At 49.1% G+C, this 16,532-nt stretch overlaps 1 protein-coding gene across 2 annotated transcripts in view; it reads left to right on the top strand.

The window, feature by feature from the left end:
• Window positions 1-16,532, top strand: part of Wls (Wnt ligand secretion mediator) — a 93,351-nt gene that overhangs the window by 590 nt on the left and 76,229 nt on the right. The gene's annotated exons all lie outside the window — the stretch shown is intronic.

Here is a 16,532-nt window from a genome sequence, read left to right as displayed (position 1 = left end):
GCGCGAGGAAGCGCCGGCCCCGAAGTTGGTCCCCCCCACGCCCCGCTTTTTCCCGGCCCGTACCCCCTTTCCTGTCCCTCCCGGCCCCTCAGCTCCCGGGGGACACCGCCGTGGACTTCAGGAGAACAACAGGAGAGTCGGGGATCCGCGCCCGGCGCGCACCCGAGCCCTGCACGCGTGAATGCCTCTGCTCGGGGTGACGGCTTGCATTTGGGGTGCCAGCCTTCGGGCCCTCTCAGGCGCCCAGGGGGGACCTCTGAGCACGGGTCGCAGCTGACGGCTGGAGGTGATGTGGACAGGGCGGGTGTGGGGTCCCTGGAGCTCCGCGGAGTTGGGGAAGTCGGAGGATAAGCACCCCCGCCCAGGTGCTGCTTAGGCCGGCTGTCCCCGCCTCCACTTCTTACAGCCTCGGACCGTGGAGTCTGGAGCCCTCGGTCCCCCACAAGTGACAGCTCCTGAGCCCCGGGGCGACTTGGCCCAGCCTGGGAGACCCCCGGCGGCGCGCACTCGGGGACCCCGGGGCTCCCGGTCCCGCACCTTCCACTCGGGAAAACCGGCCCCCACTGCCGCTCCACCTCTACCCGTGCTCCCGCCCGCCCCACGCTCGCGTCCCTTTCCCCTGCACATTCAGGACGTCCCGGCACAAACTTCAGCGCCAACTTTGCAGCGGCGCCTAGGGGAGGCTCGGCCTCCTCCTTCCAGGCCCGACAAACTTTGCGCAGCGAAGGAGGCGCGGCTGGGGGCCCGCGCGAGACCCCTGGGAGCGGCGCAGCCCGCTGCACCGTGCACAAACTTCAGCGCCAACTTTGCAGCGGCGCCTAGGGGAGGCTCGGCCTCCTCCTTCCAGGCCCGACAAACTTTGCGCAGCGAAGGAGGCGCGGCTGGGGTCCCGCGCGAGACCCCTGGGAGCGGCGCAGCCAGCGCTGCACCGGTATGGCCACCGTGGGCTGTGAGCGTGGCGTTTTGTCTCCAGACCTGGATCTTATGGGGAAACGACGTTTCGGAGAGGCTGGCGCTGGAAAGCATTGTAACATGGAGCTAATTGTTTTAGACAAAGGAGAGGGCGTGAAGCTTCCTGGAGGAGTGGAGTTCCGCGGGAGATCGTGCCTTTCGGTGGGCATGTGGCCCCAAAGCAGAAAGAGCGCAGAGTTTTCACGCTCCTCTCCTCGGTGTGGGCCAGACAGCTTCATCCTGTTACTGGAACCCTCACTCTCAGTGCACGCGCGCGCGCACACACACACATGCACCCTGGTTTGGCTTTTGTGTGCAGAAAGCCTGTTTAGCTACGCACAATCTCCATGTTTCCCTGTATTGGATTTTTCGAGGCTCTTAATACCTCGTCTGCTGGGAGCCCAAGGCAGCCCTCTGCCCTCGCAGTGATTATGCAGCGGTTACAATTACACCTCTTGTCTGGCTTGATGAGCAGTTGCAGTTAGATGCCATTGGATCTTGTGTGATTTCAGTGGCAGACCATAATTAAAATTTCTTGCACCTTGTGCTTTCAGAATTAAATTGGCCTATTATCCCTGCCTGACCTTCATCCTCTTTGAGGTTTTTGCACAAGCAGTGACCCATTACACACAGCTTCCTGGTGTTTGTTGGTGTGCCCTTTTTTCTTGTGCTGAAGCTGATCTCCTGGGTTTGGAGAGCTCTTTAACCGTGCTGTAGGTTCCTGGGGCGCCTCTGGAAGTAGAAGGATTTCTGGGATCTTATTACAGACAAGGAGGAGGGCCAAGGAGCCCTGCCAGGGGCTGCCGGCCATTGGAGGTGCTTTCTGGGCAGAAGAGTTGTTTGTTGAGAAAAGGGCTTGCCTGGAGTTCTAGAGGCAAAGGTTGCTTTTCCCATAGAACTTGATTTGTGTGCATAAGGGAAACCTCAAAGTCAGTGACAGGTCCCCCTCACTAATAAATTGTTTAGATCCAGCTTTCCTTGGAGACAGAAAATGTCTGTGTATACTACTCCTTGGTGGGGGCAGTTGTATGGTGTAAGTTTACTGTTTATCTTTCCTCCTCCTCTCTTGCTGCAAAGGTTGGGTCCCCAGTTCCACTTTCCAAACTGGAGCTCCTAGCAGGAGCCCCTGTTGAATAGTGCCCTAGCCTTTCCACCTTCCCCCTGGAGAGGAATATGTTGGCTCTTAAACAAATCTAGAAATCAGGCATGCCAGAGGACCCCAAATATAAGAAAGGAATCTTAACACAAGGTAAGTGATAAAGTTTCCCCACCCAGCTACCCTAAACTGGAAAGTAAACAAATCTGGGCAAGAACTTCAGCCAAGTGGGATCCATTTCTGAGCCAAAAAGTCAAGGTGAAGTTTGGGAGGCAACCCCTCTGCCCCCTAAGCCAGGACACAACTCACTGCCCAACATTGCTGCTACCTAGGAGCCCCAGGGGGCCTGGGCAACTCTGCAGGAGGCCTCGTGCAGGAAGGAAAAGCTCCTGCCAACCGACATGCATGGCTCTTTTTAACTGTCTGTTGAAGGAAGACATGGCCTCCTGAAGAGGGAGGATCCAGACTGCAGAGCTCCTGGCCTGGAGGGTTAAAGCACCGCATATAGGTCACCAAAGGAAAGCAAGCAGCCACCACCCCAGAGGACTGTGCAGGCCAGGAGCCCCAGAGGTACTAAACCAATGCCCTTGTCTCCTCACAGGTGGATGGATAAGTTTAAGATCCCTTTCCAATCTAGATGTAGAATCTTTAGCACACCGTTTTATGTGATATTTGGACCGAAATTTGTAGTTTCTGGACTTGGTACAAAAAATTTTAGCCACGAATGCAAGTAAGAAAGCTGGAGTTTTGGTTCAGCCAGCTTAGGTCCCTCCTGACCCCAATAGCTTCTTACTAAGTTTGATTGTTTATGTGTTTGTTGTTGACTTTGTGTGTTTGCCTTTCTTGTGCAGTATCTATATGCTGCTAAACCCTTAATGGGATTTTACCAAAAAAAGACTCTAGAAGTTTATAGAACAGAGCTTGGAATATTTATAAGTTCAGTGATTTGTATCATGCTTTTATAAAGAGAAAAAACAAAAACACAACTTTGAGCTGTAGTAAAATTAGGCATCTGATTGTTTCCTTTTAGACACAGAAGGCTTCTGACCTGGCTGGCTTCTTTAGGATTTAGCATTCATTTAAAATTTTATGAACCCCTGAAGGAATAGAATATATTTTCAAAAGAGACAGCTTAATCTTTTGCCTCCTTCAAAATAAGTATGCAGAGAAATTTAAAAATGATTTCCCTTTGATTTCACGTTTGGTGAATTGAGTTCAGGAAGAGGCAGCTGCCACTGTGGCAGGACCGTGTGTCCTGCACCATGACTACAGCAGGCTGAAAATCCTGGACTTCAGCCCCTGGCCCATTATGTGTAATTTTCTCAGCTTCAAATTAGCCGCATCTAGGGGATATAATGGTTGAAAAAGCAGGTCATTTCTCCCACCTGTTCCAAAACTGCTAAGGGTATCAATATCAGGATTAGATGAAAAGAAAATTTTTGTCTTCAGTGCACCCATAAGTGAGACTGTTCCGAACAAATATCAACAAACAGTCCATTATGATTTCGTCAGGAATGCTCACTGTTCCTTTCAGAAGCTCAGGTGAGTGGCCTCTGTTTTTAATGCTGAGAATGCAGTGTGCATAGGACGAACATGCACACACATACCTATAACCTTTTTTCAGATGGTCTGTGGATTTATCTCCCTTCTCCTTCAGAGGTACAACCCATACTCTTATCTGCTACGGTTGCTACACAGAAACAGTTGATGGTCTTGATTGCCGTCCATTCACATGCGAACTTGTTTCTGCGGCTGTTTATTTGAAAGTTGCAGAATTTTAAGAAATTAAATAAAATTACAATTCTTGCAGAGTAGGTATATATTTCCCAGTACGGTCAATTTTAAGCTTGTTGCAGATGTTACCTTTTAACCTATCTGCGTTGTAATATTTGTAACACTTCAGTGTTTGGCTGTCCAGTGAGAATCTAGAAACACACTGGTTAATTGGGTTTTGGTGGATGTTAGTGCGTGATTTTCAGTGTTCTTTCTTGTTTTTGTAAAATTCCATGTCTAACTAAATCATGCCATTTTTTTTCTCTTTATTATCTAAAGTGGCTTGTAGGAGGACTTTCGACCTCAGGAACTCCTCTCTTAATGACTAGCGATTTTGTTTTACAAATTGAAATGATGTTGTTTGACTTAAAAAGCTGAGCTGTCTACTTGTTTAGTGCAAGGATGTCAGACTTGTGGTAACAATCTCTAATTTCTGATCTCTTGCTCATCTGACTGTCCCTTTAGTGCAGCCTGTCCAGACTTCTCCTGGAAGTTTCCCTTTCTCCAGCAAAAGTGAAAACATTTCCTTGAGGAACAATATCATCTGTAGCTTTGAGAGGGCTTTAGTTCCCCTGCCTGGGACCCAGTCTAGATTTAAAACCTTCACTATCTGATTGACACATTTTGTTTTCTTTTCTTTTGTTAGTTTTGAGATAGGGTCTCTCATGTAGTTCAGGCTGGTCTTGAACTCACTGTGTAGCCCAGGCTGGCCTCAAACTCACAGGTTCTCCTGCCTCGGCCTCCTACATGCTGGGATTACAGGCGGGTACCACCACATCTGGCATCATTGACATTTTACAATAACTTGACTTTTTAATTAAAAAAGAAAAATCTGCATAGACTGAGGAAAGATTCTTACCTTGTTTTCCTCATAAAGTTGTTTCTATGGAGATTTTGAATTTGTTGAGATTGTATGAAGGACTTTTGTACCATTTACCTAATTTGCATTTATTTGGGCCTACTATATGCTCAGGCTTGGTACAGCTGGATTCTGAGGGGCAGGGGTCAATACAGAGGATACTTAGGGCTGAACCAGCTAAGGACCCCGCCCTGCTCTGGGGCAATGTTGGTGATCAAATCCAGGGCACTCTTACTGAGCTACATCCCTATATCCCCAGCCCTTTTTATGTTTTATTTTGAGACAGTCTTGCTAAATTGCCCAGGTAGGACTTAAACTTGTGATCCTCCTGCTTCAGCCTCTCTCACGAGGGCTGGGATTCCACGTGTATACCATCACACCTTGCAGAAGAAAGCCTCTCTTAATCCAACTTTACCAGTAAACAATTTCTTATGATACTTTCTAGCATCAAGGTAGTTTTCACTTATTTACTTGGAATGGGAGAGCAGATGAAATTGGATACCCTGCTGATTAGACCATCAAATCTTATGTTAATATTTCATCTTGAAATACATATAGGGATAAAATAATATAATGTCTAACATGCATTAAATTTACCTGTTTGCCAGATAACCTAATAACATCTAGATTAGTCCACAGAAAGCCTTATTGGCATTTTTATGCCCATTGTACTATATGAGTAAACCAAGGTACAGAAAGATCTAGTAAAATCGCCCAAGGTTACCTAGTTTAGTTACAGGCAAAGGCAGGTGTTGTAGTGAGGGTTTGTGAGGGAATAACTTGACACAGGACACATAATGTATAGGGTTATTTTATACCAATGTCAAATGCAGAGGAGTGTAGGAGATCTGTCCACACAGGAGAGCCCCGAAGAATCCAGTCCAGGACCAGGATCCCAGTGGTGTCCCGCACAAGTCCAGCTGAAGCCTAGAGCCCGAGGCAGTGTACTCCAGGAGTCCAGCCAGAGGCCTGGAGCCCACATCAAACTCATGCTTGTCTGTGTGGAGGATCTGCACCAGGAAGGCCCAAAGGCCGGGGAGGAAGCCAGAAAGCCTGCGCCTGCGGGTGAAGGGTCTGTGCCACCAGGCTGAGGCATCTGCACAGGAGCCAGCAAGCAGTGCTCCAGGCGAAGACCAGAGCTGCCCTGAGGAGAGCAGATGAGTTCACATGAGGAAAACCAGCAGCCCACGATCCTCCCCCCAGTGCTCTCTTTATGCCGTTGGCAGCAGTCCCCAGGTGGGTCCTCCACTCCCAGCCGTGCTGACTCAGTGCAGCTGGGCGCTCCAGGTCGACCAGTAGTTCATCCACCGCACTGCACCTCAGCTCAGCCAGGCTGACATCACCTCCAGCCCCTGAGCGACCCTTGCCTCCTCTCCTCAGACCACTGGGTAGAAATGGTTTGAAAGCCGAGAGACAACTAGGATCGCTCAACATGACCCTATTTCGTGTGTTTTTCATCATGGGGTTATCAAGTGCGAAGAGCCAGCCCTCAGGGCTCTCGTGGAGCCCGTCCGTACAGACCGAAGCCAGAGGCACCCTCGCCGGGAATGGGAGGCACACTGCAGGCGTAGATGCCGGTCCAGCAAATACCCTACGAGTCCTAACCGGTCCCCTGGACGTGAGTCACCCAGCATCTGAGCAGACCAGTTCACCAGCTGTGGAATGTTTGAGATCCTGCTACTCTGAGGAAGACGATTTGATTCCATCTTCCAAGCTAGTGGTTTTACCTTATCGGTGTAGTTAGATGGTGAGGCTGGACTGTCTCAAAGGAGTCGGCTGAGGCTGGCAAGGGTGTAGAGGGTACGGATCGGCTGTGATGAAGAGGGTTAAGGGAGAGGCTCCATGCCCAAAATTGCAGAGTCCCCACCTCCCACCCCATCAGAGGACCGAGTCTGTGTGTGTCCACACCCACGCGCACTAGTGTAAGCGCTTCAAACCAGGGGCACTGCTATGCTGACGCCGTGAATTTTTGGCCTTTGGACTACATTTTTGCACAGTTTATTTGTGGGGGGGCTGGTAGATTTTCTCTCATTGAAAGAATTGCAACCCTCCGTTTTGCTAAGAGACAATGGGAGCCACGGAACCTTGGCGTGTGAGGCAGCTGCCTCTTATCCCCAGGGCTCTCTTCTGGGAGGCTCTGTGGCATGGCCTATGTAGCCACACAGCGCCAGTTCTGGGGACAAAGTGCCTGACAAGATGGGCGTGGGAGGAAGAGCAGGAGGCACTGGAATTCTCAAAGGAGATTATGACACTTTCTCTTTTCTGGAAGGACTAACCTAAAAAGATGGGCAAGTTACAGGAAAGAGGAAGTCATGTTTTAGAGCTCAAATCTAATGACGTTCTTTGGGCTTTTCTTGCCACCTGCTGCACTGTTCGTCACCCACCACTCCCTGTCTCAAGGGAACCTTGCAGGACCCAGACCAGGCTGACATCTGGCCAGAAGCAGTGGGTGACTGCCGCTGTCCGTGTTCGGGGTGACTGTGGACCCACTCGGTGCTCCTCAGAGCCCGGGGACAGAGGCGGATCCTTTCTCAGACTTTCTGGTGAAACTCGGGTTTCCTTATGCGACTTTTCCTAAGTAACCCTTGGGCCTGGAGGGAATCCTAAGCTGCTCTCCTGAGCCTAATGCCCTTGTCCCTTCCACCTCTGTGTGGAACAAAGGGGTGAGTGAGGAGACTGATTCTGCAGATGAGATGGCCAGTGAAAGCTCGGTTCTGCGCCTGCTCCTTCCCCAAACCGAGCGCCCCTGTGATCACTGTTCACTGGCCCAGTCACTTCCCAAGGCAGCAGTGCCCACTTGTAACGAGTCGGCACTTGTCATGAACTGGCGACTCGGAGCACTGTCCAGCAGTGTCTCAAACCTGAAAGAACAGCGGGGTGGAGATGGGGCAGAGAGAAAGGAAGGACGCCAAGAGTCTGATCAAGGCAACGTTTATTGCAAACAAGCATCAGCCTTTTAAAGGCACATCAACAGGAAACACCTGACTCCTATAGCTAATGTCAGATCTTTAACAGGAAGCACCTGACTCCTACAGATCTTTGGCTATCCGAGTTTCTCCCGTGCAGGGTCAGAAACAAGTTCAACATGTGCAGTCCTTAAAGAGGAACAAATGTTATCTTTCAAAAAGCCAATGGGACATGGCTGGCTTCCCACAGGCACTCGGGCTTGCGGCTGTGCTGCGGAGGGCTGGTCCTGAGAACATGACAGGCCGTTGGCTCCCCAGAAGGCGCTGCTCCCAGAAGCTGGCTCTGTGCGGGGACAGAGGTGAGTCAGGTGCCAGACCCACGGACTCGCCTGGCTGCGGCATCCTGACATAGCTGTAGAAGGAAAGGCAACGTGGAGATGGGAAGGGGAGGCAGAAGTAGACTGTGTGCTCGGCATCTGCAGACACGAGTCTGTCTTTCAGGACACAGCTTGAATTTCTAAAACTTACTTTGATGCCAAATCCCAGCCCCAGTGGAACAAGGCCTCCTGTTCACCATGGCTGTTTCAATCCTGAACCTGCCGGTGCAGTTTCCTACTCCCTCTTTTTCTTTCTTACTCCATTCTCTTAATACCCCTTGGCAAAGTAGTGTTCTCCCCCCGACACACACTGGCCCACACAAATTACAGGGACTTCTTAAGTTTCTGGTTTATTCCCTGGGCTAGCTCAGGGGCTTATCCATAGAGACGTGTTTCCAAGAAAGCAGAGGTAATTGAAAGGAAAGGCCAAGCTCCTACATTTGTTTTGGCAAGGTATTATGATGTTTTTTTAGAAAGGAGATAATTGGTCTAAAAATGGTTGTCTCCATTTCCTCCTCCTCCTCCCCCTCCCCTCCCCCTTTCCCTCCCCCTCCCTGCTGTGAGGACTGAATATCCCTGGAATCTACTTTCTCCAGGGCTGGCACCTGTTGGGCTGTCTTAGCGACCCAGGCACAGCCGAGATGCCGGTCTCCAAAGGACTTTTGATTGACTCCACCTGCTTACCCCACCGCCACCTCTTGTGCTTTTTTTTTCTCTGTCCTTTTTGCTCTTAGAGCCTACATTATTGTCCATTCCTTTCCGTCCTTAAGTCCCCTTCAGATTCATGAGTCTACAGAGGTAGAAGGGATGCGAATGACCCAAAGCATTACCAGCTCTGGGTTGAAAGTCTGGGGACAGTGCCCTGCTCTCCTATAGTAATGCCATGTTCTACCCCAACATCTCTTTACAAGCCCTCCCCCAAACAGAAAACACCAATACTGTCCCAGAGGACTAGGCACATAGCACAAGTCCCGGCCATTCTCCAAATGCACACTTCACTCCTAAGAGACTCCCTTTGGCTTTCCCTCTGATCAGTTGGCACACAGTTTCATAAAGCTTACTTGGCCCATTGTCCGTGTCCCCTCTTCTCAGCTGGGGCACTTTGCCAGAGACACTCACTGGCAGCCAAGGGACCCTGGACTGCAGTCACACGAGGACAGAGAGGAGAAAATCCATTCAAAGTCCGACCAGAAAGAGAATGCTCAGGATTGCGGGACCCCAGAACCGTTCTGGAGAGGCAGCCGTGCTTTATGGGCTAATCGGCCACTGACTCCTGGCTCAGGCCACCACACCTGCGCAGTTGAGTGGTGCCCGAAGGCAGCTGTGGACCTTGTTGGCGGATTGTAAAGATGAAAGGGCCACCACAGAGGCCGGCCTGCCTCAGCCTAGCAAGAATCCCAGTCCCAGGAAAGGTGGTAACTCCCACTTCCCAAGCCCTGCCTGGGACTAGGGCTCTGGTGCCATTGGTACTCAGGAGTTTTGCTTCCTGCTGAGTTTCACCGTGAAGATCACAGGGCTTCCCTGTCTCAGGCAGATGCAGAGTTAATGAGCAGAAATTTCCCAGTTTGTACTTCTTACCACTTGATGAACTGCGCTGCTGCAGTACTTGAAAAACAAGAATTGCAGTAACTCTGTCTTCCTCTCTTGCTTTTTGTATTCTTCGTAAATCTAGCTAATCATTTATGGGACAACAGAATTATATATGGTGTTTTCTGTCCTATGTGGAATTTAAACAACACTGTGGAATTAGAAACAAGAAACAAAGTTGAATTCCTTCCTTGCTTGCTTAGGGTGTGGTGCATTCCCTTCTACTGGCTTGGGAAAATATCGTGAATTTAAAACCCTTTAACAGAACAAACCAAACAAAAATGCAGTATGTTCCTGGCTTATCCAACCCAAAGTGCAGCCCTGGTTTAGTTTTAAGACTTTGTCAGCCCAAAGTTTCCTTCACTTGGATGACGGCATAACCCTGAAGTCTGCAGTTACGGGGAGGAAGGCTACATGGCCCTCTGTTTTAGGGGCTGATTTATATACAAAAGAAGCCAAAAAATCACCCCCTTCTTCATCATTACCATTTCTTCATTCTGAAGCAAATTGCAAACAGAAATCCACATTGCCAAAGTCAGCCTTAAAATATGGAGAGCCAGAGCGCTAGCAGTTTGTGTGTGTGTGTGTGTGTGTGTGTGTGTGTGTGTGTGTGTGTGATTTGAAAGATGCAAGTATCCTAACCATTAATTTCTCCTCTCTGATTTTCTTTTTGTTGACACCTCAGCAGCCACAAGGTACCGCTTTCTGTGCGCCATCTAATTTAGCCAAAATGAACCTGGGTGTTTAGGCCTCTGCTTAGCATGCTAGCCTTTAGGGCATCCCAGCTGAAAAGTTGGGTTCCATATTGTAAACTCCACCCTGCTCCCGAAGCAGGCCGGCCTTTCGGGGTGCAGGTCATTTGCACTCTGCTTCCCCGCAGTTGCATCTGCTGGCTTTCAGGAGGGGACTCGCCCCACAGTGGAATGCCTGCCGTGTGGAAGAGACGCGGCCCACATTCCTTTCCTCTTCTATTCTTCCTGCTAGTTCTGGCTCGCAGAAACCAGGCTCCAGCTTTTGCCCCTGCATGCCCGCCTAGGGGAGCTGTAGATAAGATTTGTGCCACAGCCTCGAGTGCACTGCAACTGCCCCGTGGGCCTGGCCGCACCTGTGCTTAGCCCGGCTTCTCCCGAAGAGCTCGGGGCCGGGGCGGCTGTGACAGGCAGTGGGGGCCGTGGACATCCCTTTATTCCCTGACCTGCCCCTGAAAGGCAGGACCTCCAGCCTGCCAGGTTAGATCGTTGGCTCATTCTTCGTGCCCAAACAGAACACATGATGTTTCTCTTTATTAGGGGGGAAAACACAACCAAATAATTTTTAGTTCTTTTAACTGAAAGGGCACTAAGGTCAGCTTTTAATTAGCATTTGTTTCTATTTTTACGATATCAAAAGAATTCCCTTTACTTCTCTGTTCCCCACTTATGTAAAAGGGAAAGGAGCAGTTGAAGGGTTTAGGGGATATGGCAAAGCTGGGATCTTGGCAAAGCTGGGGTTAGTATACATGCATGACGGCCATTTTTCTGGTTTCAGGGCAAAGCATTTTTTACTGGCTCTGTCCTGAGAGCTGTTCCCTTCCCTCTGGGCAGAGTGCTTTGGAATGTTGGAGCTTACCTGTTGATTACTACAGGACTCCTGGGAAATCACGTCGCTACAGAGCACCAGAGTTAGCTGGAGTTCTCTATATGATGCCTTTTGTTCAATGAAAACATACTAATCCTTTTAGTCAAAGTGATCAGATTTCCAACTAAGGCAATGCTGTTTTATTAAGCGCAGTGATCAGCTTTATCTGTTTATTATCAGACCTGCCTTGTGAACTCCACAAACCAATACCACAGGTGTCCAACATTTTGCCTGTCCTGGGCTACCCAGAGCGAAGAGGAATTGTCTTGGGACACTTATAAAACACACTGTATAACCAACTTAGACAAGTAGGAAAATTCCTTTTTAAAAACACTTTTTATCATAACATTTAGAAAAGCAAGAGGCAGGCAGCCCACAGGCGGGGACACCAATGGGTCTCATCTGAGAAAGTTTCCCCATCTAAAACTCCATCTCAGGGAAATTGTGGCTCAGGAAAGCATAACGGTCACGTTTACTCTGCAGAGGTGTTAGGTCAGTCAGGAGATGGGAGCCTCTTACCCAGATTAAAAGGCGCCACAAAGAAAACATACATCGGAGTCACCCTGTGTCTGTTTAGACCCAAGGCAGGTTATTTCTGGCCCCTGAAATGGACAAAATAAAACCAGCAACCCGGCAGTCCAGCTGGATGGAGTGGTTCATGCTAATAATCCCAGGGATTGAGGCTGAGGCAGGAAAATTCAGAAAGTTCAAGTCCATCCTGGGCAACTTAGCGAAACCTTGCCTCAAAGTAAAACTTAGAAAGTGTTGGAGATGGAGCTGAGCAGTAGAGCCTGTGCCTGGTGTACCTGAGGCCTGGGTTCAGTCTCCAATAGGTGCACGCGCACACATGCACATGCACACGAATGCACCCGCAGTCCTGTTGAAAATGATCTACCATAACCAATAGTCTACAAAGTGTGTCGTTCACATATTTGGTAAATTGGAGTGGTGAATTTGGTAATTTTCACGATATTTAATCTGAATCTTAAGATTTCCTCTTGTCATTCTGGGCCAGGGCCCATGGGTTCTTTCCAGCACAGATAAACCCAGGCAGAAGACTTTCCTAGCTCTCCTACACAGAAGAGACCTGTGTTGGCTGTGCTTGTTGCAGCGCCAGTCCCAGTGGTGCTTCTGTCTTGCAGGATGAAACTGGAGTCAGCATCCATTGGGAAAGTTTTTTCCTTCTAGCTATGAAATGTGTGACAAAGGCCTTTGAAAGTCAAACGTTGATGGGGAAAAAAAGTGATCTTTTGCTCATAAAATACTAACTACTGAAACATTAGCTAAACTGTAGCTATAATTATATTAAATATACCTTACATATGTATTAAATTATAGCTATATCATCAAAAATTATAAACGAAAAAACCCAGTAGCACATACCCTATAAAGTATTGCTCCTGGGAACAAGACTGTCCTGGTTTGCTTCCCTGTGGCTGGAGCTTTGACCCGAGGCAGTGCGGTGTGGGAACCCGTTAACATCTGTGGGATACAGGCGCAGATAAAGGCTGTGTGTTTTGAATTTGTTATAGACGAAGCAGAAATGCTTTAACTTCAAGGTCTGCCCTGGATTTTGCAGTGTTACATCCCAGGTCTGTCTCTCATGATTTCACCGAGAAGAGAGTTCTTATTCCTCACCTGAGGATGGCGGCCCCTCCGTGGTACGTACGTCTATAATTATAACAGTCATACGAGTTCTTGGAGTTGGAAGGGGTCTTCTATTGCATCGTGGTCACTGAGGTCCAGAGAGGGCTGAATGGCAACATGAGATCGGAGCAAAAGTCTCCAAACCACTAGTGCAGGATCGCTCCCTCTGCAGCTGCTCGGCTGGCTGCCCCTGTGTCTCTGGTCTGTATTCTTTGATCTGTACCTGGTGCTAAGTGCGGAGAATTCCCTGTGGCTGGTCATCCACCCAGTTGATCACATGTAGGGGGAGGAAAGGAACACACACTGTGCACAGATTTCCAAACTTTGAACGTTCAAATGGAAAGGTTGAATGATAATGCAAAATTTTTGATGGGCCGTCTTGATGAATTTAATGCCTATCTCTTGGTCCCTGAGGACTACCTCGCAGGCACTTCCTTTAAAAGGCACCATCGTTTCCCCATCAGTTCTTAAAGATGAAACGCTTGCCTTTCTAAGTTTCCCTTCTAAGAATTTTGCAGGTTTATTTACAGTTCTTCGAGACCAATGATATACTTATGATGTCAACTTTCATAAACGCTCTGGACAAAATGTAATGCATGCAAATAATCACCTCTGCGTTCCGTCTTGCTCAGTGTGCAATCTGGTGGGTGGGAAGGTGAATCCACACATTCCTTCCGGTTCCCAGAGGCGAAGGGGGCCTGCGGGTGGAGCCAGGAGCAGTGCGAGCTCAGGTGTGAGCTTCAACAAAAGGAAGCGAAAGCCACACAAAGCCTGGACGTCCCCGAGAGGCTTAGCTGCCCAGGCCGGAGGACAGGGCTGGAGCGGTGGAGGTGGGGAGGGAACAGGGGCAGCAGGTCTCCCCAGGGCTGGCTCCCTTTGAAGGTGCCTCCCCCACGGCCGCCCGTGGACCCATCACTGCTCGGAGTGTGGGTGAAACGCGTGGGAAATGGGCCTTTGCTGTTCTAGTTGTAAGCGAGAGCCCCAGGAGCCGAAGGACAGGATTCAAATCCCATCTCCAGCACTTGCTGTAGAGTAAGAACCTGAGAGTTCTCATCTCCCACGAGTTAAAAGGAGTCACCATGATTATCTCCGGAGACATCGATGCCAGAGTGCACGAGAAGACCTCAGTGCTGTGGCTGCAAGTGGAAAATGCTTACAGTGCAACAGAGCCTAGCTTCTTCTTGGTTGTACTCTTCACCAGGAGTGAGTTCTTGGAAGTGCCTGGCCAGGGCATGGAGGCAGCTGTGGAGCCCTCTTCCTGCTCAGAACCCAGCTGCCCCGGTCTCAGGTGTGCACGGTCCTAGTGGCAGAAGCAGGCTGACTGCTCGTTCACTTGAAAACCTAGGGACCAAGGGCTGGTGATTTAGCTCAGCTGTACTGCGCCTGCTGCGCAGGCGCAGGGTCCGGAGTTCAATCCCCGGTATCAGGAAAAAAAAAAAAGTTCAAATAAAACCTAGGGACCAACCAAGGATTTAGCTCAGCGGTTCTGCTGCCTGTCTCCCAAGGGCAAGGACTCGAGTTCGATCCCTGGTGCCTAAATAAATACATAAATAAGGTATGTTCTTAAATAAATAAATAAATAAAACCTAGGGACTGAAAATGGGTACTTTTGACTCCTTCGGTATCCATTTCTAGTTTTGAGCAAGAATATAACGGTACTAGAGGAATTAACATCAAAGAAAATAGAACAAAAGAAATCCTTTGAAATCCATCGCTGTATTACAATAATCTTTCAATTTTTTTTTCCTTCACCATTGACTGGATAATTCCAGTTTTATACACAGGAAATGCAATAGCCAAACTCAGCAGAGGCTTGGGAGTTTGTTGTTTATACTTTATCCACCAGCCGGACGTGTACTTTGGAAATTCAGCAGTCAGTGCCTCCACGCCTTCCTCCTAAGCTCTTCTGTGCTGCTTAGCTCGAGATTGCTGTTGACCACTGAACCATGGGAAATTCATTTTCAAAATCTGCTTAATTGCTGTGAGACTTTTAATTTGTTCTGGATGATGGTGCTAATGTCTGGGAACCGGGAGCGAAGCCCTCCAGAGTTGTTAATTTAATCAACTGCTGTGCCCTCGCCATGCCTAATGAAGAGGGCAAGCAGATCCTTCTCACCAAGGGGCCGGGTCCCCCTGACCACCTCTTCAGAGATGGATGAGAGGCCCCACAGTAAGGCTGGATGCTCAGGCCAAATTACCAAGGTGTCCGTCCTCACGCTCCAAAGCCCTGGCTTGTGCGGCCCAAGACAGTGAGTGAGGAGGATTTGAGTCTGGGGGCCACGATTTTCGTGTGCGTGTGTTCACACCTGCCTAGCCGCAGGATTCTTTCATCAGTGAGGTTCTGTGGGGGCTTTGTCTACAGTCCCTTAGATGGTAAACATCACCCCAGACTGTTGATGTTCCCCTTAGACACTGGTGCTTTCCGTGGGGAGACCAGTGAAAGCTTGCTCTGTCCCCATGATAAATTAGCTAGTTTATTCCTCTTCTGCTTGTTTCTATCCTGCTGTTGGTTAGGGTAATGAAGCAGAAGCCCATTGTGCGTGTTCATTGGGTAGCGATCCTCCGGCACCAAAGGGGGTAATTGAGTAGAAAGGCGGAATGCTGTTGGTGCATGGGAGAAGTTAACACCACATGAGGTCACCGGGCCTCAAGCTTTAATCAATGTGGACACAATGCAATTGAGATCGTGAAAAGGGTTTGTTTATAGTGGGAGAGTAAGGGTCAGTAGTTAATCTGAAATGCTGTAGGTGTGTTTTCCTTGAACCGAGAAGGTGCGGAGCATGTGTCATAAAGGATTGTAAATACCCTCGAGGGAGGGATGTAATTGGGGTGGGGATTGAAAAAGAACGGCATTTCAGACCCTGCTGACCCATCCATGCTTTGCTTAAAATTTTTAGCACTCTCTAAAATGCGGATGCTGTAGAAGAAACCCTGCATACATCCATAGGATAGAGACAGGAGCAGGTTTTTCGGTTTTTTAGCAGCGATTTCCTTTGGGAAGATATCTGGAGTGCTAGGAAATATTGCTAACAGAAGTACTGTGTACTCCTCACAGAAGTTTACATCTTCTAGGATTTTTAATTGTCCTGGCTTGAAGAAATGATATGAAAACCACTAGGTATGCAGCCCTGTACTTTCTCATTCTGGGTTCCAGGGCGTGTGCGTCTTCTCTGGGGATGGGTGATCTTTGGCTTTGCCCCATTATGTACCCCCCTGGGTTTCAATACCTACAAACTCCAGGCTTTTACTGTCACTCTCTGGGGCATTGGAGAGTTAGAAGGGGCCTGCTCTCTTCTGCAAGGAAACTTTGCAAGCAAACTTCTGGCTTTTAGAAGCCATCCTAGGAAAAGAGCAGCACACAGGGAAAGAGAAACAGGAGGTTGGAGGAGGCCGAGGCTGGCCAGGCGCTCTCTGGTGCTCTGAGTGCGTGCTGCATCTAGGCGACACACTTGATGCTCCTGCTACCTCACTTTGAACAGCGCTTTTATCTTTCTTCAGAGGACTTTTGTAGAAAGCATCTCATTTGATCTTCCCATCAACACTCCTCAGATTGGCTGGTCCACCTGGGGTATTTACAGTTTAAGGTTCTGGAGACCAAGATGGAGAACAGCTGTGTTTGTGGTGTGGCGTGGTGGTAAGTTTGGTTGTGGCAGGAATAAATTGGAGATTTGGACAATTAACACTGTGTATTAGCCTAGCACTGCTTTTTTTTTTTTTTT

Source organism: Fukomys damarensis, unplaced genomic scaffold (genome assembly GCF_012274545.1).
Source record: "Fukomys damarensis isolate Sample0158 unplaced genomic scaffold, DMR_v1.0_HiC HiC_scaffold_33, whole genome shotgun sequence".
Lineage (NCBI taxonomy): Eukaryota > Metazoa > Chordata > Mammalia > Rodentia > Bathyergidae > Fukomys > Fukomys damarensis.
This window is presented reverse-complemented; position numbering and strand designations above follow the sequence as displayed.